Source organism: Schistocerca cancellata, chromosome 6 (genome assembly GCF_023864275.1).
Source record: "Schistocerca cancellata isolate TAMUIC-IGC-003103 chromosome 6, iqSchCanc2.1, whole genome shotgun sequence".
Taxonomy (NCBI): domain Eukaryota; kingdom Metazoa; phylum Arthropoda; class Insecta; order Orthoptera; family Acrididae; genus Schistocerca; species Schistocerca cancellata.
Window position 1 is genome coordinate 578,477,119 of NC_064631.1, and position 21,668 is coordinate 578,498,786.

At 43.8% G+C, this 21,668-nt stretch overlaps 1 protein-coding gene and 1 non-coding gene across 5 annotated transcripts in view; one reads left to right on the forward strand and one right to left on the reverse strand.

Moving 5' to 3' along the window:
- LOC126088561 (aryl hydrocarbon receptor nuclear translocator homolog) overlaps positions 1-21,668 on the forward strand; it is a 541,269-nt gene that overhangs the window by 226,094 nt on the left and 293,507 nt on the right. The window lies entirely within an intron of this gene.
- Trnat-ugu (transfer RNA threonine (anticodon UGU)) lies at positions 20,380-20,454 on the reverse strand. Its single transcript has one exon. It is a non-coding gene; the product is annotated as a tRNA-Thr (tRNA).

The window sequence follows — 21,668 nt, forward strand, 5'->3', positions numbered from 1 at the left end:
TAACTACGGAGTTAGTTTGTTACTCTCGGCCATTGCAAAAAAACGCTTACTTATGAGTTTGTGTAGAAGGAACAGAGGACCAGCAGAAAACGTCTGGTCTTTATGCCACTAGGCGCGGCTACAATGGCTAGCAAAGGCAAGTTCCCGCCAAGAGCACCCAACACAGCAAAACTTACCCTACTCGTAGAGGATACGTACGCTCGGCCAAACTTCCCTTACGATGTAATAGATGTGGCCTACTTGTTGTAATTGATTACTTACGGTATAATAAAATCTTCTCGGGTTGACAGCCGAGTCTATGCGTTGTTCTCCAGCAACGTTTCAGCAAGTTACTTGCTTGCCATCTTCAGGCGAAGCAAGTAAGAAACTTGCTGAAACGTTGCTGGAGAACGACGCGTTGACTCGGCTGTCAACCCAGGAAGATTTTATCATCGAGGTTCTCCGAGATAGCCTGTGTTCTCTTACTTACGGTATATTTAACAGAGGCAGCAATGATCTGTCTGTTAAGATGTCAGGATAAGTACGGGCACTAAAAATCACTGGTAAAAGCGAATCGTCTAGCGCGAGTGTCCGAAGTGGGCTGAAAAAAAAAAGAAGCTATATCGGTTACTAATTTCTTGTGGTTAGAGATGGTCCGCAGCTCGTGGTCGTGCGGTAGCGTTCTCGCTTCCCACGCGCGGGTTCTCGGGTTCGATTCCCGGCGGTGTCAGGCATTTTCTCTGCCTCGTGATGACTGAGTGTTGTGTGATGTCCTTAGGTTAGTTAGGTTTAAGTAGTTCTGAGTTCTAGGGGACTGATAACCATAGATGTTAAGTCCCATAGTGCTCAGAGCCATTTGAACCATTTTTTTGGTTAGAGATGGGAGCAGTGGCAGGTATCGATGCCGTGGTCGCCACGGGCAGGGCATCCGGCTGACCGCGCGCCTCTGGGCCCGCGCTGGGCGCTGTGGCAACGCTGGGCGCCAGCCGCCCGCCGCCGCCGCCGCTGCCGCCCATGACGTCACCGCGCGCTGCTCACCACATCCTGCTGCTACCGCCCGGCAGCCACTGGCGGCGCTCCCGCGTCCCGGCGCTCGGCGTCCTCCCAGACAGTCTGGCTGCGGCCTCTGCGCGTGACTCTGCAGCTTCTGCTCACCTCTCACACTCTTCGCATTTCCCTGGGACCACCACAAACTGTCCAAAACTGTTTGTCAGGACTGATAAAGTATGTCATGTACGATGTGGTCAACGCCTTCACCACACTGAAGGCTCTGCTTCCGCTTGGCCGTTACTCGCATGGATTCTGGACGCATTCACTGAGTCACTGCTTGCGCAACTGTTTCCAAATCGACACTCAGCTTTTCGTACGAAACGACGATGATCCGACAGTCTGATAATATCTCTGACATTTTTATCTTTTTAGACAGCATATGAGTTAGGAATATAATGTCTGTTTACAGCAAACCGCTTAGTGATTATTAGATGCTGGGGAGAAAATTAAAGTTAAGGAAGAAGAAATAAAGATTATACACTGAAGCGTCAAAGAAACTCATATAGGCATACGTATTCAAATACAAAGATATGTTAACAGGCAGAATAGGGCGCTGCGGTCGGTAACGTCTATATTAGACATCAAGGGTCTGACGCAGTTGTTAGATCGGTTACTGCTGCTGCAATGACAGGTTATCAAGATTTAAGTGAGTTTGAACGTGGTGTTATAGTCGGCGCACGAACGATGGGACAGAGCATCTCGGAGGTAGCGATGAAGTTGGGACTTTCCTGATGAAGTTGGGTTTTCCAGTACGACCATTTCACGAGTGTACCGTGAATATCAGGAATCCGGTAAAACATCAATTCTCCGACATCGCTGCGGGCGGAAAAAGATCCTGCAGGTACGGGACCAATGACGACTGGAGAGAATCGTTCAATGTGATAGAAGTGCAACCATTCCGCAAATTGCTGCAGATTTCAATGCAGGGTGATCGACAAGTGTCAGCGTGCGAACCATTCAACGACCTTGCTGACTGCACGACACAAAACTTTACGCCTCTCCTGGGCCCGTCAACACCGACATCGGACTGTTGATCACTGGAAGCATGTTGCCTGGTCGTACGACTCTCTTTTCAATTTGAATCGAGCGGATGGACGTGTACGACTGCGGAAACAACCTCATGAATCCATGGACCCTCTGCATGTCAGCAGGAGACTGTTCTAACTGGTGGAGGCTCTGTAATGGGTTGGGGGGCGTATGCAGTTGGAGTGATACGAGACCCCTGATACGTCTAGATACAACACGTGACACGTATGTAAGCATTCTGTCTAATCGCCTGCATCCATTCATGTCCATTGTGCATTCCCACGGACTTCGGAAACTCCAGCATTAAAATGCGACACCCCACATGTCCAGAATTGCTACAGAGTGGCTCCAGGAGCACTATTCTGAGTTTAAACGCTTCCGCTGGCCACCGGACTCCCCAGACATGCTCATTGTTGAGCATATCTAGGATGCCTTGCAACTTGCTATTCAGAAGAGATCCCCACACCCTCGTACTCTTACGGATTTATGGACAGCCCTGAAGGATTCATGGTGTCGTTTCCCTCCGGCACTACTTCAGACATTAGTAGAGTCCATGCCACGTCGTGTTTGCGGCACTTCTGCGTGTTCGCGGGGGCCCTGCACGAAACTAAGCAGTTGCACCAGTTTCTTTTTCTCTTCAGTGTATATGTTTGACACTGCGTCAATCCATGGGGGGCGATCTGAAAGTTGTGCTACTCTTGAAGAATCAAGTTTGCCAAGATCACTAGCATTTCTTTTTATTCCTATGACCGGTTTCTATAGATCTACGCCATCATTGTGGTGTCAGTCAGTTGGAGTATGCTGAGACATCAGCACAACATGTTGTATATTGTAATTGTGTGTTATTTTAATTGTGATATGCTGATGTTCCTTGCCACTTTTGTTGCAATTTGGCGCAACATCACTATGTGACTTTCAGTGATGTAACAAGAATGTACGTGTAATAATGTTAAAAGATCCACGACAGGGTAGATCTGTTGAAACCGGTCGTCATAATAAAAAGAATTGCTAGCGATCTTGCCAAATTTGATTCTTCAAGAATAGTATAGGGGAATAAAGACTTCGAGGTTGGCCAACGAGTATATAATTCTGTCAGAGGCAGCAAAGGACTTGAAATAACATTTGAGTGGAATTGATAATTTTTCGAAAAGAGCTTATAAGATAAACATCAGCTAAAGTAAAACAAGGACAATGGAACAATGGAATAGTCCAGGTAAATCATCCGAAGATTAGGATATTTGATTAGGAAATTAGACTCCAAATGTGGTGACGAGTTTCCCTATTTGAGCAGCAAAATAACCGATAATGCCCAGAGTAGAGAGGATATAAAATGTAGACAGGCAATAGCAAGAAAAGCATTTCTGACAAAGAGAAATTACTAAATATTAATTTAATTGGTAGGAAGTCTGATGTATTGGTATTTATGTGGAGTGTACCATTGTATGGTATTGAAACGTGGACAACAAAGCAGTTCAGACAAGAAGAGAATAGAAATTTTGGAAATGTGCTACTGCAGAAAAATGTTGAAGATTAGATGGGTAGATCGAATGGTAGTGGAAAAGTACTGAATCGAAATGGAGGAAAAAAATTATGCAATTACTTAACAAAAAAGGATCGCTTTTAGTTAATGCTTCTTGGTGTTATTATTTTCGTGTAAATGCATAACTGATACGATATTAAATCATTTACAAATCGGCTTTTGTTCCATTGGTACTTGCCCTCCTCCCTATTAAAAGTTACCGAGCGAGTTGGCGCATTGGCGAGCTCACTGTACTCGCATTCGGGAGGACATCCAGATCCATCCAGATTTAGGTTTTCCTTGACTTCCCTAAATCGCCCTGGCAAATGCCGGAATGGTTCCTTCCAAAAGCTCACGGCCGATTTCGTTCCGCATTGTTTCGTAATGCGACCTTGTGCTCCGCCTCTCTAATGACCACGCTGTGGATGCAACGTTAAACTCTTAATTTCCTTCCATTTTCTGTTAAATTTTAGAGTGCTTGGTTCAAATGGCTCTGAGCACTATGGGACTTAACATCTGAGGCCATCAGTCCCTTAGACCTGAGACTATCAGTCCCTTAGACTTAGAACTACTTAAACCTAACTAACCTAAGGACATCACACACATCCATGCCCGAGGCAGGATTCGAACGTGCGACCGTAGCAGCAGCGCGGTTCCGGACTGAAGCGCCTAGAACCTCTCGGCCACAACGGTCGGCAAATTTTAGAGTGCCTGTGCAGTCTACTCTAGGCGGCTGTCAAGATTTCTAGCTGTTTTTTTCGGAACTTTTATGTAGAAATTTGCTCTCAATATAATAACTCTTAGCTCGTTATTGTGCTTGGTATTTTAAGGATTCATAATTTCTTTTCTACTCCTTTCTTAAAACTTTTTTAAACATCTTTGCGTGATCTATATTGAGGTTTGTGTCGCTTTCAGTGGCTGTCAATCCCTCTGAGTAGTGTTGTTATGCTAAACATTGTGCCCATACGACCTTTACTGGACAATTTCCGTGCTCACGAGATAACCTCGCTACCTCGAAAAGCGGAGGTCATGGGTTCGAGTCCCGCCTCGGCCCTGGGTGCGGGTCTTAATTGAGCATACGCTATATGTTAGGTCTTCATTCTGCTTACTCTACGTGTTAGTGTTTTTCAGTTCAGAGGTGGAACTCATAACGGTGCGAATAAACGTGTATGCGTGTGATTGATAACGGACCCGATTGACTGCACAAATATATCTATGAAAACCATTCGTGTTTATTGTATCGCTTAAAATAATTAAAAAAGCATAAGACATTATCGTTAGTCAGTTACATCATTATGTGAGGTGACCAAACTTTCCAGTTTGAACTTAGCGACAAATAGGCCTACATTATTTAAATGTTTAGTGATCCAGATAAGTCATGTGTACTAAGAGCTCCACGGAGTTAGAACGACAATGAATGATGGTCAGTTTTGTTGTCCACTGTTTGATGTATTCTCCGTTGATTAAATGCTGGTAAATATGGTCTCGTCTGTCTTTTTGTGCTTCAGCATTTGATTTTACATTGTTTTGACTTTAGCGACGTCTGTCATACCATAAAGTTACAGAATAGCAGTCACGGTATGTGGTTGACTGTGTTCATTATGTATTTGATGTCAACTGGCAATTTTACGTGTGCAGTGTGAGTATATCATTTGTTACACATGAACTAATGCTAGAGTCGCGCTCAGGAAGACGGAATCTCAGTTCACTTTTCCTTTGTCTGCAGATGAACTCGAATTATATTGAAAGGCCCTCCTCCCACTCCCACCCCCACCCTTCCTCATGACGTCATCCACAATCAGAGCCGCGTCTTGTTAGATCGTGAGTGCAGGCCTGAACCTAGACGAATTCCGTCTATCAAGACAATCCTATCCGTAAGGTTCCCGCACTCTCATATGAGTCAGGACTTGCAGGCAAAGCATAACAAGTGCTAACACTTCACCAGCACGAGCCTAAGGATGGCACGTCAAGTTAGCCAGCCAGTCAGCTTGTAGCCAGAACTGCCGCGGAACCGTTTTTGCGCGGGGTGTTCACGGAACGGGTGCGCCATTTCTGACAGGGAGCGTTGAAGCAGTTTCCCCCGGCACAGTAACTTCGAAACAGGACTCGTTTTCGGGAGGATCGCATTTCAGATTACGTGCGGGCATCCCGATTTTGCTTTCCGTAGATCCATTAAATCACTTGAACTGGCATCGATGCGTAATTATGATAATGCACTGTACAAATTCTCCCCTTGACTCTTTATAAGAATTTTCATAGCTGTTGCATCACACTGAGATACAAAATTAGACGATTATAACGCTCATTGGTGCTTTTTTTTATCCCACTGTTGTTTAGTATAATTTACTTGTTCGTGAACCGTAGGGGGCAGCACGTTAGCTTGCGGAACAAGGAGGTGAACCACAGCCGGATCGATTCCGAGCGGCGGATTATCGACCGTGGCTGGTGCACCAGCCAGCCAGAAAGTGTTTTTGGCGGTTTACCACGTTCGTTTAGACATATGCTGGGCTGATCCCTACATTCCATTTCAGAAAATACAATACGCAAATAGTTCAACTACAATAAAACGCAGAACAAAGTTTTCACAGTTTACAGACTGGTGACGCACACGACGTCTCTGTCTTAGGAAACTGGCGGCTGCGGTGTCAGGCAGGGCATCTGGCCGCAGAGTTGAATAAAATAAAATTGCCATATCATTGAGGGTATCGGAGCCCCTACTTGACGGGATTAACAATATCTAAAAGAAGAGGATTGTTTTGTATAATATCGTTACGTTTTGCGTAGTGGCAGTGGGCGATATTTACAAGAACTCGAGCGCTTGCTGACCAAACTTAAGAAGTCAGTACACTTTAAAGCAGAAATACGACGCACCACGAAGAAATTATCCGTATGTGACGGAAACCGTTGATGCGATATACATGTACAGAGAAACAAATGATTACAATTTCAGAAAAATTGCATGATTTATTCAAGAGAAAGGGCTTGTGTTCAACGCAGTTGTCACTGCTTTTATCAGTAATGCCTGCAGGCTCAATTAGATGTTGAGCGCCAAGCCATTCTGGTCCATTTCCGTGGTGGCTGAGAGAGAACCCATCGGCCGGCGCGGCACAAACTGCAGGCGCCGACCGCTGGCCTCCAGATAGTGAGCCCAGTATCGGGCTGACCCGGGGTCAGCGGCGCTTCCTTTTTGCCCTCTTACGACTTTTATTTCCCAGGGGAGGGGGCACTTTGGGCGGCATCGAGCTCGTGATTGGCCGCTACGGTTTTCAGCGGAGCGTCACGAAACGCCGGCCGGTGCTCGCTCGTGGCCTCGTGCGCCGCGCGGGGGCGTTGATCCTGAACCGCTCGGTGAGAAAGCGGGCACTACCACGCTGCCCGCTGCCCTCTGCCGCCGCTGCCCTGTTTTTACTCGGCCGGCGCCGTGGGAATCCGGAGCCACACCGTGTCCCTCTTCACGTGTGCCTCCCTACTCAATCATTTCTCCATTTGGTATTTCGTAGGAAGAAGCAACATCGTTCGGGATACTCCTTAATTACCAGAAAAATGCAAGCGCGCGAAATGTTTTCAAGCAGACACACTTCCCAGCGCGCGACACGTGATCGAAGTGACGCACGGCATGAGGCATATCGATAGTAATGTGCGCTAAAAGATACGCTGGGAAGTTTACGACATGAATACCAAGATGTATCCGTGGTTGATCTTGTTTTAACACTGAGGATAACAGATTTAAAGGTGAAGTATTGAATTTATCATTTAAAAATGTACGTAAGCCAGACAATAACACCGTACTACAGTGTTATCGCCCCACAGAATCACAAATGGTTCAAATGGCTCTGAGCACTATGGGACTTAACATCTGAGGTCATCAGTTCCCTAGAACTTAGAACTACTTAAACCTAACTAACCTAAGGACATCACACACATCCATGCCCGAGGCAGGATTCGAACCTGCGACCGTAGCGGTCGCGCGGTTCCAGACTGAAGCGCCTAGAACCGCTCGGCCACACCGGTCGGCCACAGAATCACAATTGAAAGATATAAGCACCCCTGGTACTCACTATGTTGACAAGGCGTATTCCAAAACTAGATCCGTTTGGTCGTAGAAAAAAATAAGCTGATTTGAAAAGGTTTTTATTGACAATGGTATTTTACTACACATCTACTTTACTTCCCGACGTAATCGCCATTCACATATATACACTTTCTTTAGCGCTGCACCAGCTTCTTTGATCCCTCTACAAAGAAGGATGCCGCCAGGAAATTGAACCAGTTGGTAACACCATAGAGTAAATATCTCTGGAGTGAGCATTGCGTTCTGCGCATGTTGTCAACATTAAACCAGGACTGTCACGTGTTTTCGGGACTTCGCTGTGCCTGTGTGCTTTCCGCGGCGTTTGAAGTTTATAATATCAAGAGTTTTATTGTGTTTCACCGTTTGTTGATAGTGTAATAGCGATGGTGAATTACTGTTGTTGCTACGGATGCAAAGAAAAATATGTGAAAGGAGGGATAGTAACTTTTCATCGGTACATACCATATAGCTCTAATTATAGTTATCATATTAGTAAGAGACACTGTATATGTTTAAAATTTTCGAGACGCATTATAATTAAGGCTTGATTCTGTAGACCTATTTTTCTACGATTTTATGACTATGTAATAGATATTACGGCTCGTACAAAAGCTTACAAACAATCGCGTCCTCTCGTAAATTTGCTAGTGGAACAGGAAAGGGAATGGTTAGTTGTTTCAGCAAATACTATCCTCCATGCGTTTATGAGTGACTTGTCCATTGTGTATATAGTTTACTCGGTCTACTATTTGTTTAATAAACTGGAAGCAAGTACGTAAAATGCGTTAAATAAATACTTCAAAATGTCACCAATAAGAAAAATTGTGCTTTAAGTTGCAAAAACGAGAAAATAAATACACAGAAATAGCAGAAAAAAGGACGAATTATAAGAGAGATAATCGCTAATGTGTGGCAAATTCGGTGTTTTTCGGACACTTGCAAAAGTGCTAGCGTACTGTCAAGTCGTTTTGCAAGACTTTCACTGCAAAAATGTACGTCAGGCTCTGTAATACTATTAATTGCCGTATCATACCGAAAACTACCAAAAATCGATTGCATCTGAGTTGTGACACCTATTGCAAAGAAGCAGAATGCAATATCACTTGCCCTTAAAAGTTACGTAGCTGGTTTATTCCCGTAATCAAATGGATACTGTTAAAATGTCTGTGCAACATATATAAATAATCCACGACACGTACGAAAAGAATCCGTCTGTATTAGGGATGTAGTGACATTCTAAATATACAGGGCGCTATACGGACACACACACGTCGTCCCGAGATCACGTGACCAGGCCGGCAATGTATGTTGACAACACGAAATCTATTCTGCGCATGTGAATGCTCACTCAGAGATATGTACTCTATGGGTAACACCAGCCCTGAGTTCATCGTTGTTTTCAAATCGTTGTCCACCCAGCCAGTTTTTGAAATGCGACAAGAGGAAATAGGCGCTTTAAGCAAGGTCGGGACTCTACGTAGTGTGCTCAAAAAGTTCTCAACGAAAATCTTGAATCTTCTCCTTAGTTTTGGCAGCGGTGTGAAGGCGTGCGTTGCCCTGGAGGAGGATTATGCCAGACGACTTTTGATGGATTTTGGATCGCACTTCTCAGTTTGGTTAGCGTCTTACGGTATGCGTCAGCCGTAATTGTTGATCCACAGTCCATGCAATCAATCAAAAGGAAAACGGTAGCCGTCATTTTTCGACTCGAGACCAGATATTACTTCAACTTCTTTGGTTTTAGTGAACTTAAATGGCGCCATTACATTGTGTTTTGTTTCGATTCCTCGTTGGTGGCCGATATCCACGTGTCGTCGCCCGTAACAATGTGGGAAAACGAATCATTCCCGTCTGTCTGTATCGCTCCAAAAACTGTCGTGCACTATGCGTTCTTTGCTTTTTGTGATCACCCTGAGCGTTTTACCTACCAGAACGTTCTACCGATCATTCAATTCCTCTACCATATTAGTCCGCTCCTGAGTCAAGCAGCCATTCGAGAACCGCTGTGTGAACTCCACATCGTCGGAAAATTTGCAATTGCTGCGAATCAGTTTCTCGATTACCTGGACATCAGTGGCCTTCCTTCTCGATTAGCATCACGCAAGTCTATGCGGCCTTCATCGAACTGTTTTTACTATTTCATTAAGGCTGGACGCGGTATAGCGTTTGGTCCACATGCGGCCAGAATTTCACAGTGCAATTTGCCCACAAGAGTCGTACAGCCCGGCGCACTTCAACTTTGGAGTACGTTTCCAGTTGCTGTGCCATTTCACTCTTGACACTGCTCCATCTGTTATCCGTTACGCAGCAGAAGTGCGTCTGCAGGAAATCCAGAACATGTTCTCTCTTCTGACAATGCGCCGCACGTGTTGTGCAGTGGTCTTGTCGTGGGACGACGTGTGTAAGTCACTTTCTGAAGCCTTCCCATACGGAGCATCTTCGCAGTATGCGATTCCCTCCATGAATATTCGACTAATACAACGTGATAGGTTATATTGGACGGCGAATGTTTCACAGAAACGGAAGTAACCTAGGTGCGGCAAGGAAGCGTAGTAGGGCAGCTAATGTCCTGGCAATACATAAATGACGGATCGGCAGCACTACAAAAGTGTTCGATGAGGATTTTGTTGTGTAAAAAAAAAAGTATTCGCGTTGGTCGGTCGTAACGAATAGCAGAAAGAATTGGATAACGTGTCCACTTGAAGTAATGAACGGTATCTCTCTTGAAATGTGAGCAAATTTAAGGTAATGTCTGTAACGAAGAGAAGGAACCTGATAATATCCTATTACCAGGTTAGTGATGAACATCTTCAGCTCGTAATCTCGTCTGAGTATTTAAGGTTAATACTAAGTACTTATATGGAACTGACGATCATGTAAAATCAGTTTTGGGAAAGGTGAATGGAAGACTTAGATTTGTGGAGAGTGTTATCTATAACTGCAGTGTATCTGTAAATGGAATCGCATACAAGACGATAGTGCAACTAATTCGGAGTAATGTTGCAGTGCTTGGAATCCTTGCCAAAGAGGCACGGTAATGGTTAACGAACGAATTCAGAGACGTAACAGAAATGCTCACGAAATTAAATGGGAATCTTTGGAAGAAAGACGACGAAGTACTCACGAAACCTGTATTCGAAGAAGTCTGTACGATCATTACGCTGTCATCGTCGTCTATCTAGTGTAGGGTTCTTGAGAATAAGATAAGGGAGATTAGGGTGCGTGCAGAGGCCTCTATATTTGCTTGCTCAGTACGTGAATGGAATAGGACAGAAAATCGATAATATCTGTGCTGATACCCCCGCCCTTGGCCATGCACTGCTTGTGGCCCGAGGAGTATATTTGCGTAAGTACACTGCTCTGCAAATGTTAAGGGTGTACAAAACTAGATAAAGTAACATATCACATTAACTGCTCGGTGGAAATGGATGAAAGTGCGGAAGCACGTTGCCAGAGGTCTCCCAGATGGATACAGAAAGCTGGATGTTACATGGCGTGGGATCAGCGTGACCAAAGCGCCAAATGTGGCTGGCCATGGGACGCGAGACAGTTGAAGGAACGGGAAAAGACAGTCTGCGTAAATTGGTGAGCAATTAAGCTGCACTGTGGGGTGTTCTACGTCACAAAATGGCTCGGAGACAACATTTGGGTGAAGTCGCATGCGGAAGTGTCATTGGGAAACTGGAAGATGAAGGAGGGTGACGAGTGTTGCTCAGGAATTTGGTGTTGCTTACAACATTGTTTCACGTTCATGGGAAATGTCCCAAAGCGCTGGGCATTGCCGCATGAAGGAGAGGAGGCGATTGACCACAGTCAGCTACAGCAACAGATGACCGCTACATTGTGCAGGAGGCAAGAAGGGATCCACGTCAAACAGCCGATGCAGTTACAACCACATTTAATAGGACTGCAAGGCACACAATCTCTCGCTCCTCAGTAGCGCGGCGACTGCATGGGAGTGATATCTTTGTCCGATGACCAATACATTGTGTTCCTTTGACACCCGCATATCAGCGCCCTAACGCAAGAACTCCTTACCAACCTCGTGGCCAAATGGGTGCACGCTGCAGACCATTCTTTGTCCCAAAAAAAAATTATATATATATATATATATATATATATATATATATATATATATATATATATACTGCTAAGGTCATCAGTCCCTAAGCTTACACACTACTTACCGTAAATTATCCTAAGAACACACACACACACACACACACCCATGCCCGAGGGAGGACTCGAACCTCCGCCGGGACCAGCCGCACAGTCCATGACTGCAGAGCCTTACATGCTTTGTCGTCTGGGGTGATCACACACCCATTAAGAACTATATACCACCTTTTGTAATGTCCAGGGTACCATCATAAATCGCAGTGACTTCAACACAGTTATTGTCTTTGAATGATAGCGTCATTTCTGTTCATCCCATTACGTATTTCTTTCAGTTCCTCTCTGTACTGTACTGTAGCAGTTCTTTCTATTCATGGTCCAGTTTCATGGAGCTCTGTTACGTGGCAGTGACCCATTTGCAGTTTTGCACCCAAGCATACATTTACTTACCGTGTGTGGTGTCCCACGCGAGTGACAAGCAAATGAGAATACCTTGTGATGCCATCGAAGGCAATACGGTATGCAAAACCGTAATGTGGAGCACTCTGTCCAGAAAGGCTTGTCGTAATGCTTCTCACTGTTTGACAAAAGCCCTTTAGAGATAAGCGTTGGCCCGGGACGGCAGTACTGATGTGCGTCCACATCGTCCCACTGACGTGCAGATTCAGGAGAACCAAAGCACATGCACCAAACGTGACTGAATGCATGCAGTTAACGCATATGCAATATGCCATCCATGTGTTGCCAGTGTTCTCAAATAAAACTGACATTGCAAAATTTAATTTTCCCGCTTGAAAAGGTAATAATGTTTGTCTCTAGGCAAGATGCAGCAACTCTTACTCTTTTGCAATATAAAGGTGTCAGCTGGAAACTGCTGATTAATTTCCACGTTTCAGCTCTAGTTTCGTGTTTGTAAGTACATAGTACTTTTCCTTGACTGTATTGTTCTTGGCCGGCCGCGATGGTCTAGCGGTTCTAGGCGCTCAGTCCGGAACCGCGCGACTGCTACGGTCGCAGGTTTGAATCCTGCCTCGGGCATGGATGTGTGTGATGTCCTTAGGTTAGTCAGGTTTAAGTAGTTCTAAGTTCTAGGGGGCTGATGACCACAGATGTTAAGTCCCATAGTGCTCGGAGCCATTTGAACCTTTTTTTTTTTGTATTGTTCTTGAAACTACAAATTACGCAAGGAAGGTTCTAGGTGACTACGAAATTTTGTTCAGTTTTATTACATTTCTCGTTTACCGCTACTGAAATGGCTTCATGGCAATATTTGCAAATGTATGTAAATAAGAGAATAACATAACTTATTATTGACTATGTATTGGGGTTCAGAAACTGTCAAAGTTCTGGCATTTTGAGACAGCTGGCTCTACATAGATAGAAAATGAAATTCAGAGTCACTACCACGCTGGTTCTACACAGATAGAAAATGAAATTCAGAGTTACTACCACGCAAATACATAATAAATAAATTTATATAAACCTTCAATTTACACTTTTTTCTTAATTTATTAGACCTTAAATTTCTTGATTTGTTGACCGTGCAATCGTATACTGCCATAAATGTGTTGTTAAAATAACCTTCAGAACTGATACACATCGCGGAGAGAAACACGCAAGAAAACACTACTAAAATATGTTGTAAAAAGGCAGATTTCGCTTCGTTTCAATCTACCAAATAGTGCACGAGATTTGCAGAAAGTACGAGAAACTACACCCTTAGGCGCGCAACATCCGTTTTCGACTTACATAACATACGCATGTAAGAAAAGGAATGAAATGTGCGTGTGGCATATTTAGTCTGGAGTTCCCTTCCGAGGAGTTCGATTGTCTGGTGCAGGTCCTCTTACTTGACGCCATTTCGGCGACTTGCACGTCGATGATGATTATGATAATAATAATAATAACAATAATAACACACGCCCAGACTCGAGCGGAGAAAATGCCCGACCCGGCCGGAAACTGAACCCGGGCTCCCGTGATCGAGAGTGAGTAACGCCAACCGCAAGAGTTCATTGCGATGTAGAAGGCATCAAGCGGCTGCGTATAGAGTCGAACAAAACAATCTAATCGTAGACGCATCTCAAGGGCTACACCTCTGCCTAAAATTTTACATGCATGTTCAATCGAATTTAAGTCAAAGGAGCAAGCTAGCCACACTACCCCGCGTTGCCTTCATGTTGCTTATGCTCGTCCATTAGCGTAGGCATTTGTGATTGAACATCATCATCATTCAGCAGAATCTGTAGCTAAATCCACCACGAAGATTACCCACCTGTAGCTGAATGAAGTCACCCATGCAGTACACATACGTCAGGGCAACGGCAGCAAACACATGCAGTGGCGTTCATGCTCGTAACATGCTTCTGCCGTAGAAGAGAAAATCCCGCCAGCGAGGCACTGTGCTGGAAGGAAGTTTTCGGGCGCTTAAGGTGAAGATGTGGCATGGTCTGTAGCCAGTGATCGACCTTACCCGAATTGCCGTTGAATGTTTTTTGGAATAATCTCCACGGCCGTCATGGGGGGAGCTAGGGGTGACCTTTCATTTCAGGCTAAGTATTTGGAGACAGTGTCTTCAGTTGTAAATTTTTGTTGCCAATGGATACAGGTACATTTTCCAATCGACTAAATGTGCAAGTAGGTGTCGCATTGCCGTTGGAAACACAGCAGCGTCGTCAGGCTGTAACGGCAGGTACGCAGTATACGATTTGGGGCCCCTTCCGTGAAAATTTTACGTGGAGATTGATTTTAAGATCAGTAGTGCATAATGACGACTTCTCGACGGTCTTGCATGGTTTTATTTTCTTCGCAAAAGAGAGTAACCGCTCACGTACGTGGCTAAATATGAAGCGTTCATTGTTGACATGTAACGTTGAACACTCGGCGATTCTTCTGCTGCTACATCGGCAGTTACCATTGAGAATAATTATCGAATTAATTAATTGGTTACACGTGTAATAATTACTGAAGTCACTGCAGTTGCTCTCATTGTTTCGCCCAACGTATGATGCGGAATGGATCCATATTTTACATGTTTACTCCTGTAGAGCGGAAACATGAGTTGTTATTCGCATGGATTTTTGTTATTAATTCTTTCGGCTTCTTATGCGGAGCATAGGGCTGCAACGATGGATCGCCATCTTGCTCTGTCTTTTGCTAGTATTTTCACTTCATCCCATCGTATTCCTTGCTGTTGACCTTCTGCTTCAATTGATCGTCTCGATGTCATTCTGGGCCGGCCTCATCTCCGTCGTCCTTGCAGGATCCAATAAAGTGCTTCCTTCGCAGTGCCCTCATTTGGTCTCCTAACCATCGTCACTTCCTGCTTCTCATTTGCAGCTCAATCGGCTTCTGGTTGTTTCTTTCCCAGAGTGTTTCGTTAGAAATGACATTTGGCCACCATATCCCCAGGATGCTCCTCAGAAATCTATTGCTGAATGTCTGCAGGTTATGATTAGCTTCTTGGTCACTTTCCATGTTTCACATCCATATAGAAGCACAGCTTTTACATTACTTTCAAATATCCGCCATTTGCTCCTCAGTGTTACTCGTCTTGATCTCCAGATATAGCGGAGAGCTGCCGAAGCGCTTTTGGCTTTGTTGATGCGGCTGTTAATGTCCTCTGTTGCACCACCATATGGTGTAATAATGGTTCCAGGGTAGCAAAAGTTATCCACCCTTTCGATTACCTGCCTCCCGAGCTTAAGCTCTGCTGTGTTGTTATCATTTGCCCGTATGTCTTTCATTTTTTGGGCATTAATTTTCAAACTGACTTTCTTCGCGGCAGACCTCAGATCTAATTTCTCTTTCATGTCGTTGAGGCTGTGGGATAGAAGGCAAAGGTCACCTGCAAAATCTAGGTCTTCTTGGTGTTTTCCATTGCTCCATTTTATTTCTCTTACTTTATCCATTGCTTGCGTCATTACAAGATTGAGTACTGTGGTAAATAGTATCGGTGAGAGCGTGCAGTCTTGCTCAACTCCTGTTTTCACTGTTACTGGACCTGGAAGCAGGCCTTGATGTTGAACCTGGCACGTGTAGTTTTCATACATGCACTTAACAAGAGCAATTATTTCCTTGGGAGTTCCAAAAGTTTGCAGTGAGCTCTTTATTTTTATTCTAATTATACTGTCAAATGCCTTTTCAGAATCTACAAACAGCATGTAAAGCGGCAATTAGTATTCATATGAATGTTCAGCTATTTTTCTCAAGGAGTTTTATCTACATATCCTTTTATCCTATTTAGGATTATTCACGAGAGGGTCTTGTTTGACAGAAGGTGACGCCTCTCCAGTTATCACAAACCGATAGGTCTCCTTTCTCGGAGAGCTTCATAAGCATGCCTCTGTTCCAATCATTCGGTACTTTTTCGTTCATCCATATGGCTGTCAGGAGTGGATGTAAAATTTGTGCTGTTATAGAGGGATTTACTTTGAGTAACTCTGGAGTGATGGTATCCAGGCCCGGCCCTTTTCCATTTTTGTTGGGCTACTTAAGCGATTTCTTCTTCGGATGGCTGTTCTACGTTAATTGACATGTTGTGGGAGTCCTTTCCCGTCCATATTCAGCTGAGTTACAGTGTCATCTGTAGTTTCACGGTTCAGAACGTTCTCAAAATGTTGTATCTTCTCGATTTGTGAGTAGTTTTCCTTCCTTGTCCTTGGTCGGCACATAATTCCCAAATTTCTTATTTGATTGTTTCCTTGTGATTTGATGTACGATCTAGCTATCGGTTCTGTTAGCTGCTGCCTCCGCCTTAGCAGAGAGATTATTGATGAATGTTTTCCCATCTTTTCTGAAACTCTTCTTCACCATCCTATTTAATATGTAAAATTCCTGTTGGATTTCTTCTTTTACTTCCCTTGTCTGTGCGCAGTTTAGCCGGAATTTTCCCGGCCTCTTCTGCTATATTACATGCCAAGTATGGTCAGAGATCCACTCTTGTCTGCCGTGGTCCTTTGTTCCAAATATTTGTTCAACAGTGTGTGCATAGGACGTTACCACTGTGCATCCCATTGAACCTCAATGTCGTTCTCTTCGGTGCCTCTGCGCATCATTTGGACACTCACAGCGAACTCTCAAAAGCGTGCAACGTCAATTTAGAAACTTGAAGTATTGAGATACATTGGAGAGTGTAGGTTTATTTTTACATCTGCAGTCCACCGTCATTCACTTCTACGATTGTTCTGAGCATTCACAATCTCGGTTTGCATCGACGCGGACACGGATTTGCGCCTTGCCTTGAGTGAGGTTACAGTGCGCAACCATGAGCCTTGAAATTGATGGGGCGACTGTCACGGTTTATGGCTTCCGTTACTAGGGCGATGCTGGGCGTACGGTTCAGTCCTCGAGGCCAGATTTTCCTCTGAACTGTCGAGTCGCCTAGTATTCTAGTAGCATCATTTAAATTCGGTTAGTCTTACACTTATTTACTAACTGTAAACTGGAAGAAAAGGCAATACTGTGTTAACTGGGGAACTTGGAAATCAGTTTCGATTGTTTATTGTGTCTTCCGGAAAGGCAATCAGTTTGTTGCCATCTACCTCCTTGGCATTGTACATAATAAAGTGTTTAATGCGCCATTAAACTTTCAAACTTCGTGTAGAACCCGATATGTGCTATGAAATACGTAGCCACAGAACATAAGAGAATGTTACTCTTTTATCCCTTTATAGTGAATACTACTTTTTCTACCAAGTAGCGGTAGGCCCTAAACTTTTGTTAGCGGAAGACGTTATATATACGTACTAGCAAATTTTGTAGTGTAAGGGACTGTAGTGTTTCAGAGATGTCATGACTGGTTGCTGTGCTTACGCTTACATTCAGGCCCATCGAAAATTACCAGCTGTAACCAGTTCGTTGTCCAGCTTGACTTGTGCAGACGATCGCAGAAAAAAAATGCCAGGTAAAATAATAATGTAAAATAAGTAATTCACTACAATATATCACTAATTTCTATTTAAGTGCGGACCCTATTTTCCACTTGATTTTGATTGGTTTGTCACCTGTCACTCATTTACAAATTGACAGTGTACGGTGCGCCCCTGAATTGCAAAAAATTGGGAAGTTTAACGTATCCAGTGTAGTTAATACCAGCGACTTCCGAAGAATCATCAAGAATTGTCGAATAATTTGAATACGTCTTGCAAGCTGCTAGATGACGTAGATTCGATAGAAGTATTACTCCAATGAAACAATATTCTGCATCAGTCGCATTTTCATTCTATGTACGTTATGATTAGTAGTGTGACCATCGAAGCACTAAGTGAATACACTTCACGTGTGACTGACACAACATTGTTTTGTTTGCGCATTATTATACCCACTGCATGCCTTCCGCAACAGTCCATTGAAGAAGAGTTGATTGATATGAAGCCTTAACTATATGTTACGCCAAGTTTCCAAATGAGAGACGCTCGCTAGAGGAATGACCGAGCGAGGTGACGAAGTGTTAGCACACTGGACTCACATTCGGGAGGACGAGGGTTCGAATCAGCATCCGACCATGCAGATTTAGGTTTTACGTGATTTTCCCTATATCGCTCCAGGCAAATTCCGGGATAGTTCCTTTGAAAGGGCACGGCAGATTTTGTTCCCCATCCTTGAATCATTCAGAGCTCGTGCTCCGTCTCTAATGTCCTCGATGTGAACGGGACTTTAAACCCTAATCTTCCTTCCTTCGGGAGGAATGACACGTACGTTTAAATTCGATTTGCTTTCATAGAGTTCTTGTTGTTGAAGAATCTTGGATTTTACTTTTCGAGAAATAAGACCCTTGGATTGTATTTACTTGAAATTTAGGACTATCATCGACAGATATGAGTTAATCTCTGTTGGTAGAATCCGTTTCAGATTTTGACCGCATTTATCGGCTGTTAACACCCATATTGATTTCGATTTGATGTTTCTCACATTGTTTTTTATAATGTAAACGAATTCGTAGTGAAATATCAGAAATTGAAATAAATCGATTATCTGTTCCGATTTGCTGTCATCCTCTACTCATGGACACTCTTTCTTTTGTAAAATCTCCACCAATTGAATAACCGGGAATTCAAAAACATTCACGAAATGTTGGGGCATATTTAGAGTGTTACGAGCGCGTAGGAAAAGCTCCCTTAACGACGTAACATGAAACAGGAGCCGTAGTGTTGGACAGACCATCACTTCGCTAAGCGCTCCTGGTAAATTTTGGATAGTGACTCGCCACCAGCATTTCCGAAAACAAAATAGACGTTCGGCGATCCATGTCATAGCTAACCGTATACGATGTTGCAAGTGCACACATTACGGCGGCGCTTCGCTCGAAGATAGACACCTCGAATCCTGGGGTGGAGGAGAATTTCGTCATTGATGTCTGCGGGAAAGGGGAGGAGATGTGGTGGTGTGAAGTTCCAGAGGACACTCCGTGGGCTAATTGTTTGGATTAAATGCCAAAGCTCTTTGAAGTGTCAAATGGATTGATACTGATGCCGTGTGAAGCTTTTGATAATGATGCTTGTCAGCGCCACCTTTGGGCCTACGGGAGGGAGAGGGTATTTGCGGACTCGGCTTTTACTCTGTCGCTGTCTTTTGTCCGCAGCGAGAAGACGACGCTACATGTTACCTGACAAAGCGGGCAGCTGACCTGACGGGGATGGTAGCACTGTCATGTTTACGCACAGTAAGCATGGAAGGGAGACATTAGCCAACAATTAGGCATAGACTGAAGTTTTGTTCCACAATAATCCTCGCAGACTATCGCTGTGACAAGATTTGTACCCAGTGTAATATATACGACTCATGTTTCGTCTGAGTAGATCACTGGCTACTTTGATTCCGATGCTTTACTTTCTCGTAAAAACTTAATTTTTATAAAACTATGTCGCCACTTTCGTACTCAATCATTCGTTAATTCTTGTAAAACAAAATACCACACACAGAACATGTATCCAGTGTTTTATATCGTCAGCGTAGAAGCCTAGTTCTGTGCGACAGAAGCTGTGAAGTTTTCACAAAGTTACTATTTGTTTATACTGTTATCACATAAATCCATTTCGTCAGTGGAATACGTGTCTCCCTTAATACTTATTGTTTGAGATACGTACTTAAATTCCACCTCGATCAGCATCATGCCCCTCTTGCAACAATTTGCGCGCCATAGATTTACTCAACTTTAACATTTTGTCTACATGTTTCTCTACAATTTCCGTCAGCACTAACACTCCATTCTCTTTCTCGTCGTCAACAGCAAGCCGTTACGGCTGCCCGCGAGGACATTTTCCGCGACCAATTTCCGTGCTTAGACTGGGAGGCACTGTTTTGAACTGGTTCTTAGCTGTGTCTATTCAGGTGACCACGATAGGTCCCGCTAGGGATTTTGGATGATCACCGGTATCGATATTAGGACATTATCGATTATGACGTCTTTGAACAGCTAACATTGATATTAAAGATATTCGATGTTGGCAAAACTACCATGCTACTTATAACTATATATGACGGTAGTATCTGTTCCCGAAAGAACAGTTACCGTCGATGACCATGCAGCTTTGCTAGAAATGAAATGATAATTAAATTGACACCCTAGCTGCAAGCAGGCGTTGATACAATTCATTGGGGACATGTTGAAAATGTGTGCCCCGACCGGGACTCGAACCCGGGATCTCCTGCTTACATGGCAGACGCTCTATCCATCTGAGCCACCGAGGGCACAGAGGATAGTGCATCTGCAGGGACTTATCCCTTGCACGCCCCCCGTGAGATCCACATTCCCAACATGCCCACAACACTACATTCGTAGTGCGCCTATTAGATGTTTGCCCATCATACTCATTACTCGTGGCAGATTAATCTACCAAGTCCCGTACGAGTTCGGGCATAGTGTGTGCGTTCGCACAAGAAGGTCAAAGGCCGGGAACCCATATTTTTAACTATATATGACGGTAGTATCTGTTCCCGAAAGAACAGTTACCGTCGATGACCATGCAGCTTTGCTAGAAATGAAATGATAATTAAATTGACACCCTAGCTGCAAGCAGGCGTTGATACAATTCATTGGGGACATGTTGAAAATGTGTGCCCCGACCGGGACTCGAACCCGTAAAGATACGCTACCTTTTCAAATTTTTGAATAAGGCTAAAACTGCTGAAAGTCGTTCCACCTATTTACGAAGTACAGTCGAGACACGCATTACTGTAGTATGTTAAATATCCAGATATCTGGCAGGTAAGACTATTGGAGAGATTCTGAAGAGTAATGTATCAGAAATCAAAAAGCGCTAACTATCATCTGAACATGATAACGCATTAGCCATATCAACGTTACTCGATCCGAGAGTCAAGAACTTAAAGATGTTTTAGCATGTTCAAAGGCAGTCAAAACTATCTACGTTTTGCTTTCAACTGTTGGTACAACTGTGAGGGTGGGCAATCCATTGATTCATTACAAGAGAATGGAGAAACAAAATTTACAAAATACTACTCAAAATAGTAATTTGCGAACCATCATAGTTCAGCTGTTATCTGAAACATCTCATAGTAGATATTTAACAGTATACCAGTTGAAATATGGAACCATATCGTCGGCACTACTTTGCCAAGACTGCACTTAAATGTTTGAACTGTATTGCCAAGTCGTCAGCTTCTGAAAGAATGTTCTCAGAAACAGGACATGTGCTCTATCAACAACGCTATGGACTTAACGGGAAACTTCTCTCAAAACTGTTTTGTCCGGCCTGTAGACAAATCATTGTGGGGTATGTTACGTTAAATTCTGCTGCATTATTGATTAAATACGTTAGATAAACATTGTGTGATCAAAAGTATCTAGACAACTGTTATGGACACTAATATGTGGTTTGTCCACCATTCGCCTTAATGGCGCCTTAAAATCTTCTAGAGACATTTTCAGTGATGTGTCTGATT